The sequence below is a fragment of the Bos javanicus genome, chromosome 19, assembly GCF_032452875.1.
Source record: "Bos javanicus breed banteng chromosome 19, ARS-OSU_banteng_1.0, whole genome shotgun sequence".
Taxonomy (NCBI): domain Eukaryota; kingdom Metazoa; phylum Chordata; class Mammalia; order Artiodactyla; family Bovidae; genus Bos; species Bos javanicus.
Window position 1 is genome coordinate 57,565,723 of NC_083886.1, and position 9,496 is coordinate 57,575,218.

At 46.6% G+C, this 9,496-nt stretch overlaps 1 protein-coding gene across 3 annotated transcripts in view; it reads right to left on the reverse strand.

Moving 5' to 3' along the window:
• Positions 1–6,343, reverse strand: part of TMEM94 (transmembrane protein 94) — a 36,763-nt gene extending 30,420 nt beyond the window's left edge. For 2 of the 3 annotated variants that reach the window (XM_061392838.1, XM_061392837.1), the window contains exon 1: positions 5,750–6,342. The gene's annotated coding sequence lies outside the window, so the exon portion shown is untranslated. Of the gene's footprint in view, positions 1–5,749 lie in introns of all 3 variants that reach the window. The other variant, XM_061392834.1, reaches the window with a different exon arrangement.
• Positions 6,344–9,496: the final 3,153 nt, after the last annotated feature.

Sequence of the window (9,496 nt, forward strand, 5' to 3'; positions counted from 1 at the left end):
CCAGGAGCATTTACCTATGAAAAGATGCTCAACTCCACTCACAGGAAGAGACATTCAAATTAGACTACCCCAAGGGAACAAAGCTGGAATATTTTCACCACCGGACTTCAAGGTTTTGTAAAGCTACACTAATCAATGCAGTGTGGTATTGGCCTGGTAATAGAATCTAGAAATAGATCCAGACAAATATGGTTGATTGATTTTTGAGAAAGGTACAAAGCCAACTCAGTGGAGAAAAGACAGTCTTTTCAACAAATCATGCTGGAACTAAATAATCAGATATTAAAAAAAAAAACAACCCAAAGTTTGTAAATACAGCTTGCACCACATACAAGAATTAACCAGTAATGGCTCATAGAGCTAAATGGAAAAGTAAAAAGAAGAAATAATAAGAGGAAAACCTTTGCTAACTTTGGGTTGGGTTTCTTAGAGTCAATACCAAAAGCTGCTGTTGCTACTGCTGCTAAGTCACTTCAGTCATGTCCAACTCTGTGTGACCCATAGACGGCAGCCACCAGGCCCCCCTGTCCCTGAGATTCTCCAGGCAAGAACACTGGAGTGGGTTGCCATTTCCTCCTCCAATGCATGAAAGTGAAAAGTGAAAGTGAAGTCCCTCAGTCGTGTCCGACTCTTAGCGACCCCATGGACTACAGCCCACCAGGCTCCTCCGTCCATGGGATTTTCCAGGCAAGAGTACTGGAGTGGGGTGCCATCGCCTTCTCCAAATACCAAAAGCACAACCTACAAAAGATATTAATAAATTGGAACTGAGTAACTGATGACAGGAGTGGGAGGAAGAATTTTCACTGTATATACTTTTGTGCCTTTTGAATGTACCTCGTGAATGCACATGTATCTTTAAAAAAAAAAAAAAAACAACAGCAACCTCTCACTTCTGGGTATATACCCACGAGATGTGACATCAGGGATCCAAACAGGTATGTGTACACTCGTGTTCACAGCAGCATTATTCACAACGGCAGAAGTGGAAGCAACCCAAGCGTCCATCAACAGACGAACGGATATACAAAATGTGGCTGATGCATACAATGGAATATTAGTCCATCTTAAAAAGGAAGAACATTCTGACACGTGCTGCAACATCAAAGAACTTTTAAGGCCTACACTATGTGAAATAGTGAGTGTAAGTCACTTAGTCACGTCCAACTCTTTGTTTGACTCCGTGGACAGTAGCCCACCAGGATCCTCTGTCTGTGGAACTCTTCAGGCAAGAGTACTGAAGTGGGTTACCATTCCCTTCTCCAAGGGATCTTCCCAACCCAGGGATTGAACCAGGTCTCCCACATTGCAGATAGATTCATTACTGTCTGAGCCACCAAGGAAGCCCAAAGTGAAATAAGCCAGTCACAAAAGGACAAATACCATATGTTTCTTCTGACCCGAGGTTTCTAAGGAGTCAAATTCCTATAGACAGAAAGTAGAATGGTGGTTTCCGGGGACTAAGGAGCAGGGAATGGGGGGTAAGTGTTTAACAGGGACAGAGTTTCAGTCTGGGAAAATAAAACAGCTCTGGAGATGGATGGTGGTGATGGCTGTATAACAATATGAATGCACTGAACACACCGAACTGGTTAAAATGCTAAGTGTTGTGCTATGTATATTTTACCACAATATATTAAAAAAGTCAGCAACTTCTGATTTTGCAATTGGCTCTGGCTTTTATTACAAGCAGTGCGTTCTATGACGACTTTAGGGATGTTTATGCTCAAATTCAATAAAGGCTTTAAAAAAAAAAGAAGAGACTGACATTAAGAAAACTAAGTTCATATTATATAATTATACTATTCATATTCATCCTATTCATTCATATACTATTCACACTATAATATTCATATTCTTAACTGTAATGTTTCTAGTTTCCCAAAGGCCACTGTGAGCCCTGAAAGTCTCCTTCCCTTGGGGACCCCTCATTCCCCATCACTTCAGGCCTCTGGATGCAGGCATCAGCTCAGGTCTAATCTGGCCCTTAACCTACTTGCCATGCCATGTGATCCTGTTTACTACTGGCTCGGCAGCCGCAGGCAAAGCTTATTATTAAGCTGGTCACCAAACCACACATTCTGGCTGGCCGGTCCATTCGGAAGAAAAACATTCCTGCTGCGGCTTAGCCTTTAGTTCACCTGTGTACTGTAAACAAATCTGGGCCTACTCAGAAACCGGGGTTCAAAGAATGTTTTTAAAGGAGCCTATCTTTCAGGTAGAAAAAGATGCTCTCATGAAAACAAGGCTGACACACAGCAGAAACTTACACAGCATTGTAAAGCAACTATACTCCAATAATAAAAGTTTTTTAATTAAAAATCTCATTTGGAGAACAAAAAGCACTTAGCAACTTTTGGAAAAAATGAAATAAATTATGATGTATGGATTAAAAAAAAAAAAACAGGACTTCTCTGGTGGTCCAGTGGTTGAGAATCCATCTGCCAACGCAGGGGACACGGGTTCGATCCCTGGTCCAGGAAGATTCCACATGCCTCTGGGCAACTAGGCCCATGTGTCACAATGACTGCAACCACTGAAGCCTGAGTGCTCAAGAGCCCACACTCTGAACAAGAGGAGCCACTGCACTGAGAAGCCCTCACTCAGCAATTGGAGAGCAGCCCCTGCTTGCCACAACTAGAGGAAGCCCTCAAACTGCAACAGAGACCCAGTGCAGTCAAAATAAATGAGTAAATAAAAACAAAAATGCTGACACAATAATCAGATTTAAAAGATCAGCACCCACTGATCAGCAGAGATGTGCCAACTACGACTGGGAACCTTGACACTTAAACACCAGGAGTGAGTGGATTTGGGAAAAGCTATGATCAGAACTCAAACTTGAGTTGGGTGAGGTTCAGTCGCGCCTTGGGTCGTAAGTTATGGTCTCCAACCTCCAGGGTCTAATGCTCGATGATCTGAGGTACAGCTGATGTAATAATAATAAAAATAAAGTGCACAATAAACATAATGCACTTGAACCATCCCCAAACCATCCCCCCATAATCCATGGAAAAACTGTCTTCCATGAAATCGGTCCCTGGTGCCAAAACGGTTGGGGACGGCTGGGTAGCTCATGTTTACAATAGCATGCTTCCCTCTCCATACAGAAATCGTTTCCCAAGCTCAACATTAGGGAAGGACCAGTGGGAGGAACCAAAGGATTGCAACCTGCCTTTCTCATGAGTTCCGCAGGAGTTAAGCTTTCCAAAAGGCTGATTCTCAACCCTTGGAGCTGGTACTCCCTAGCAACTTCTCAAAATAGAAATGTGAAGGGCTTTCTGTTGGCTTCCATCTCACCGCCCAGCCCTGGCTCTCCCGGTCGGGTCACCACAAACAAGGAGGGGGTGGAGGCGGTTCAAGGGCAGTTAACTCTCACTTCTTTGGCAGCTGGTTATCAACGGGATGGTTTGTACTTCACCTCCCTAGGCAAGGCACTTCTCCATGGTCTCTGCCAGTTTTCCTACTTGTCGTTCTGACAAAAATCAGTGAGAAAGGAAGTTGCAGCTGAAATAAGCCTTCCAGGGTATGTGGATTTTATGTGAACATCTAGCCCCAGTTTCACACTTAATGACAGTCTACATTCTGGTGTCTTCTGATCTTTATAGTGATTTTTTTTCTATTCCATGGATCACTTTTACCTTTTTCTTTTTTTTTCTTTTACCCAACTTTTTAGATAATGAACCTGGTGCCCTTTTTTCTTATTTAAAACTACCTCACTGGAACACGCTCGCTCTTCTTTTGCCCAGATCACCATAAAGACATACCACCATAATATTTCTTCTTCAGTGCTTCTTGACTTTTTTCTGTTTCCACACTGCTCTTATACACAATCACACTCTCTTAATAACACCTCTAATTACACTGCCAAGTTCCCTGAAACCAAGAAAGTGCTACCTCGCCCTGACTCCACCCGCCCCACCCCCGCCTCCCCTGAGAATCACTAATTTACACCCACAAAGATATACCACAATAACTATTAATCAGCCAGTAAACTACTTGTTGGTTACTTAAAATTAATAAATGCAAAATATATTAAGTAAATGCTAGACCCCATGAAAAGGGATTCTCTGGCGGCTCAGATGGTAAAGAATCTGCCTGCAATGCAGGAGACCTAGGTTCCATTCCTGGGGTGGGAAGATACCCTGGAGAAGGGAATGGCAAACCACTCTGATATTCTAGACTGTAAAAATCCCATGGATAGAGAAGCCTGGTGGGCTACAGTCCATGGGGTCACAAAGAGTCGGACATGACTGAGTGACTAACACACACACACACAAAGATCCCATGCAAGGGATCCTATACATACAGGCCACCTCATTTAAGGCTCACAACCACCCTGCAAGAGGCTGAGAAAAAATAGGGAACTTGGTTTTCTCAGATCACACCTAGGAAAGGACATGCTCTAATGGGTAAAGAGCTCAAGAATCTGGACTTGATGACCCTGGTGACCCTGGCCCTTGCCCTTTGCATCTCTCAACAGTTAGTCTCAGGCCTCCCAGGTGGCTCAGTGGTAAAGAATCCACCTGCCAATTCCAAGACACATGGGTTCGATCCCTGGGTGGGGAAGATGCCCTGGAGAAGGAAATGACAACCCACTCCAGTATTCTTGCCTGGGAAATCCCATGGACAGAGGAGCCTGGCGGTCTATACAGTCCATGGGGTGGCAAAAGAGTAAGACACGACTTAAGGACTAAACAACAGTTAGTCCCCACATCTGTAAAATAAAACGTTAAAACTCCCTCTTGACTTCCATCTTCTAAGAGTACCCAGGCTTAACTGAAGTGAGTGTCTTGGATAAAGCATGAGAAAACTAGCGTTGTCCCGGTGGACAAAATAACACACCAAGAAGGAAAATAGGATTCGACACAGAACTCCCTGCCTTTTTTTTCCCCCAAGAGCCACACACACACACACACACACACACACACACACACAGGGTGGGATGGAGCAGCACGTGACCATATCAATGAGCACGCCGAAGTGCAGCCGGTGGTTACACACCAATGAAAGAGCAGGGTTTCCCTCGTATCTGGCACCGGGCAGGGGCTCACGCTGCACACGAGGGACTCTAAGTACTGGCTTCAGCGGTGAGCCGCTGAGGAGCCAGAGCACAGCAGAGGCAGCAGTTTAAAGGGTGGCAGTGACTCCTGCTGCTTCCAAGGAGTCTTGAAACCTTCGGGAAAGGTAGAAAGGGGCGGGGAGGGGGAGGCCAGGCACGTTCCAAAATGCAACGTCGCCGCCGCTCTGCGCGGAGAAGCAACCTCCGGCTCCGTCCACCTGGACATCGGGGTCGTGATCAGCACGAGGGCCCGGGCGGCATTTGAGAGCGCGCGCAGGGGAGACAACCGTCCGAACTGAGGCCGGGAGGGGGGCACTCCCAGAGACCCTATGAATAAACTGGACGCCAGCGCTGGAGGCCGTCCGGGCCAGGGCCCAGGCACGGTCATTCCCGGGGCAGGGAGTCTTTTGTTGGCTGGAGGCTTCGATTTTTGACGCGGGACCCCCCAAGGGGCCAAGCCAGGGCCGAGGGGCAAGTGTGAGCCCCTGAGAGGAAGGAAATGGCCAAGAGCTGTAGGCAAAAGCCAGTTCCTTGACTCCTCCACCGAAAGGGATTCCCTTGAGGCCATTCCCTAGGTGCAGACCCCAGACTCCCCTCCCCTCGGCCAGGAATCCCGAGGAGGCGGAAGGCCGGACCCCACGCCCCTGTGCTCCCCTTGCTTCGGGCCACGGGCCTTCTCGTACTTACCGGGGCCGGGGGACCGGTCTTCCTCGCCCGCGTCCTCTCCCCTCCCTGCCCCCTCCTCACTTCACGTCCCCTCCTCCAGGGGCCGCGGCCATGTCCGTTACTGGCAACTCCAAAGGGGTTTGCCTCCTTCTCCGACAATGGAGACCGCTAGCTCGCTCGCTAAAGTCCTGGGCGCCGATTGGTCAAAATCTGAGACGGGGAAGATTTCCAGCTTCTCATTGGCAGAGTGGAGCGCGAGGCTGTAGCCACAACCGCCCCTCTGGGAGCCTGGCGGAATTGAGTGCCAAATGCTGCCGGCGGGAGAGCTCACAACCGCTGTCCATCCTTGAGCGTCGTTCTCTGGCGGTTTCTGAGCCAGCGGTCTCAGTCAGGGAGGAGGGCACGGCTTTCAGCTCGATTCGTTTTCCCACGGAATTATCCTGGGAAGATCGACAGGACCTTCCGCCCCCCGCCTTTCTTTTTAAAATAAGCCCTTTGCAGAGCAGAGCGCCTGTGTCTCCGACTTCTAACTACCCTCCTTGTTGCTGGGAACAAATGCCTAGAGACACCTCGACGCTCAGAGACCTTGGAGGGAGTCCCTGGGGACCACTACTGCTTCCAATCAAAGCTGGAGAATCTAAGGCAATCCTGCAGTTTTCTCCTCAGCTTAACTGAACTCTAAGGGGAAAAACAAAAATTTTTTTTTCTTCTAGATAATTAGAGACATCGCCTGGGAGACCTCTCTTGGGAAAACAAAGCAAGCTGTGTCAGTATTTGCTTTTCTTTTCCCAGAGATCTAAGTCTGGAGAGTTAGGGTTTTGTTTTTTGGTTTTGTGTCTGTTTATAAAATTGAAGGACAGTCATGGCTGGCCCTGGGAAGTAAGAGCCCCTTTTCCCTATTAATGAATTTAATTATGTAATTAAAATCTCTCTTTCTTTGCAGCTGGACAAGATGGTGCCATTTCGGTGCCTACTCTTGTATGTTTGAACTGTTTTATCTGTGTCTAGAACTGGTAGACTTGAATCTTAAAACTGGTGGAATTGTGTCACTTTCCTGCAAACAAAAATCTGCAGTTTATCTCTGCAAATAGAAAAAGTCCGAATCTCTCTGCCTGACGTTCAAAGCCCCTCATAAATCGACTCAGACATACATTTCCAGGCTTAACTCCCACAAACTGAACTATTCCTGCAGCCACAGATTTACCGCTATCCCCTAGATGCCTCTGGGACTCTCCCACCTCTGCTCCTTTGCCCAAGAGGATTCCTGTGCTTTGCAGATTCCTTCCTACCAATAAAGCCAGTGTTCAAATACACACCCATCCTAAAAGTCTACCTCAAACACTACCTGCCCAAAAGCCTTCCCAGACTTCTAGTCATTGAAACTCTCTCTATAGCCTTGTGCTTTTGTACCCTCATTGCATCGCTGCCTTTACAAAAGTGTGCTTTGCGCAGAATAATTTTTGTAGGACTTGAGGCTCCTTGAAGGCAGCTTGGTTATCCTGGCAGTCTCCACAGCACCTTACTTGAAGCCTGGTACCCAGTAAATGTTTGCTGAATTGAACTAGTCCACTGTCTATATCTTACTTCTTTTTACTTCATCCTAGAAGGCTTTGTTGTTGTTCACTCACTAAGTCATGTCCAACTCTTTGCCACCCTGTGGACTGTAACTTGCCAGGCTTTGCTGTTCATGGGATTTCCCAGGCAAGAATACTTGCGTGAGTTGCCATTTCCTTCTCCAGGGGATCTTCCCGACCCAGAGATTGAATCTGCATCTCCTGAATTGTCAGGCGGATTCTTTACTACTGAGCCACCAGGGAAGCCCCCACCCCCACCCCTCCAGCATAAGCTTATATAGCCTCATTGGTGTTACCTGAAAGATGTAGGGTTCAGCTGCTTGCCACTCAAAAAAGCCAATAAACCAGCCAGGTTGCTGGAAAGGAAAATTTGCTTATTTCAGATACGGGCAAGTGGTGGGGAGAGCAGTTCAGTTCAGTTCAGTTGCTCAGTCATGTCCGACTCTTTGCAGCCCCATGAAGTGCAGCACACCAGGCCTCCCTGTCCATCACCAACTCCTGGAGTCCACCCAAACCCATGTCCATCAAGTCGGTGATGCCATCCAAGCATCTCATCCTCTGTCGTCCCCTTCTCCTCCTGCCCTCAATCTTTCCCAGCATCAGAGTCTCTTCAAATGAGTCAGCTCTTCGCATCAGGTGGCCAAAGTACTGGAGTTTCAGCTTTAACATCAGTCCTTCCAATGAACACCCAGGACTGATCTCCTTTAGGATGGACTGGTTGGATCTCCCTGCAGTCCAAGGGACTCTCAAGAGTCTTCTCCAACACCACAGTTCAAAAGCATCAATTCTTCTGCGCTCAGCTTTCTTTATAGTCCAACTCTCACATCCATACATGACTACTGGAAAAACCATAGCCTTGACTAGACAGACCTTTCTTGGCAAAGTAATGTCTCTGCTTTTTAATATGCTATCTAGGTTGGTCATAACTTTCCTTCCAAGGAGTAAGCATCTTTTAATTTCATGGCTGCAATCACCATCTGCAGTGATTTTAGAGCCCAGAAAAATAAAGTCTGACACTGTTTCCACTGTTTCCCCATCTATTTGCCATGGAGTGATGGGACCAGATGCCATGATCTTCGTTTTCTGAATGTTGAGCTTTAAGCCAACTTTTTCACTCTCCTCTTTCACTTTCATCAAGAGGCTCTTTAGTTCTTCTTTGTTTTCTGCCATAAGGGTGGTGTCATCAGCATATCTGAGGTTATTGATATTTCTTCCGGCAATCTTGATTCCAGCTTGTGCTTCTTCTAGCCCAGCGTTTCTCATGATGTACTCTGCATAGAAATTAAATAAGCAGGGTGACAATATACAGCCTTGACGTACTCCTTTTCCTATTTGGAACCAGTCTGTTGTTCCACGTCCAGTTCTAACAGTTGCTTCCTAACCTACATACAGGTTTCTCAAGAGGCAGGTCAGGTGGTCTGGGGAGAGGAGAGGTCTGTCCAAAGGCTGACTCCCCAACCCTGACAAGCAGGGAGCGAAAGCTTTTGTAGGCTAAAGGAGGGGGCTACATGCAGAAACCACACAGTCACCTCTGACAGTCGTCTTCACATTGGTCATCGGTGGTCTGACCAGCGTCATCTTGGTTGTTATATGTGCAGTTAACCTTCGGTTTCAGAGGCAGCTTGTTTCCATTTCTTTGAGGCCAAATCTCAGACCTGTGACAGCTTATTCCACAGTTACAGTCTGGTCATCATGTAGTTAACCCTCACCTGGTGAGGGTTTCAGCATCTATAAGACAAGTCACAGGATATGGCTCAGAATATTATCTGTAGCCCTTGAGCAGGAACTAAAGGTCCTTGACTATGCTTAATGACTAGACTATTATTATTTGGCCTCCTCTGACTGTTTTCCTTTGTTTCTACATGTTCTCACTTCTCTGACAAACTTATTCTTTGACTAAAGTGTTCCGCAGACAAAAGGCAGGCAGAGGACATGGGGGGCAAGGACCGTAGGGTCCTGCTCTGTTTCATTTGGAAGGTTAGCAAATGTGACACAGTCATCCTGCCCTGTTCCACATTGTACCCCAGTCACCTCTGCCCATACTTAGTTCTCTCTTCTGTTAGGTTTTATGAACATCACTCAACAAATCTGAGCTTTATTCTGAGAGATCAAAAAGCCACTGGAGTGTTTTATGGATTTTTAGAATTTTTAAATTTATTTTATTTTTTGGCTGTGCTGAGTCTTGGTGGGCTTT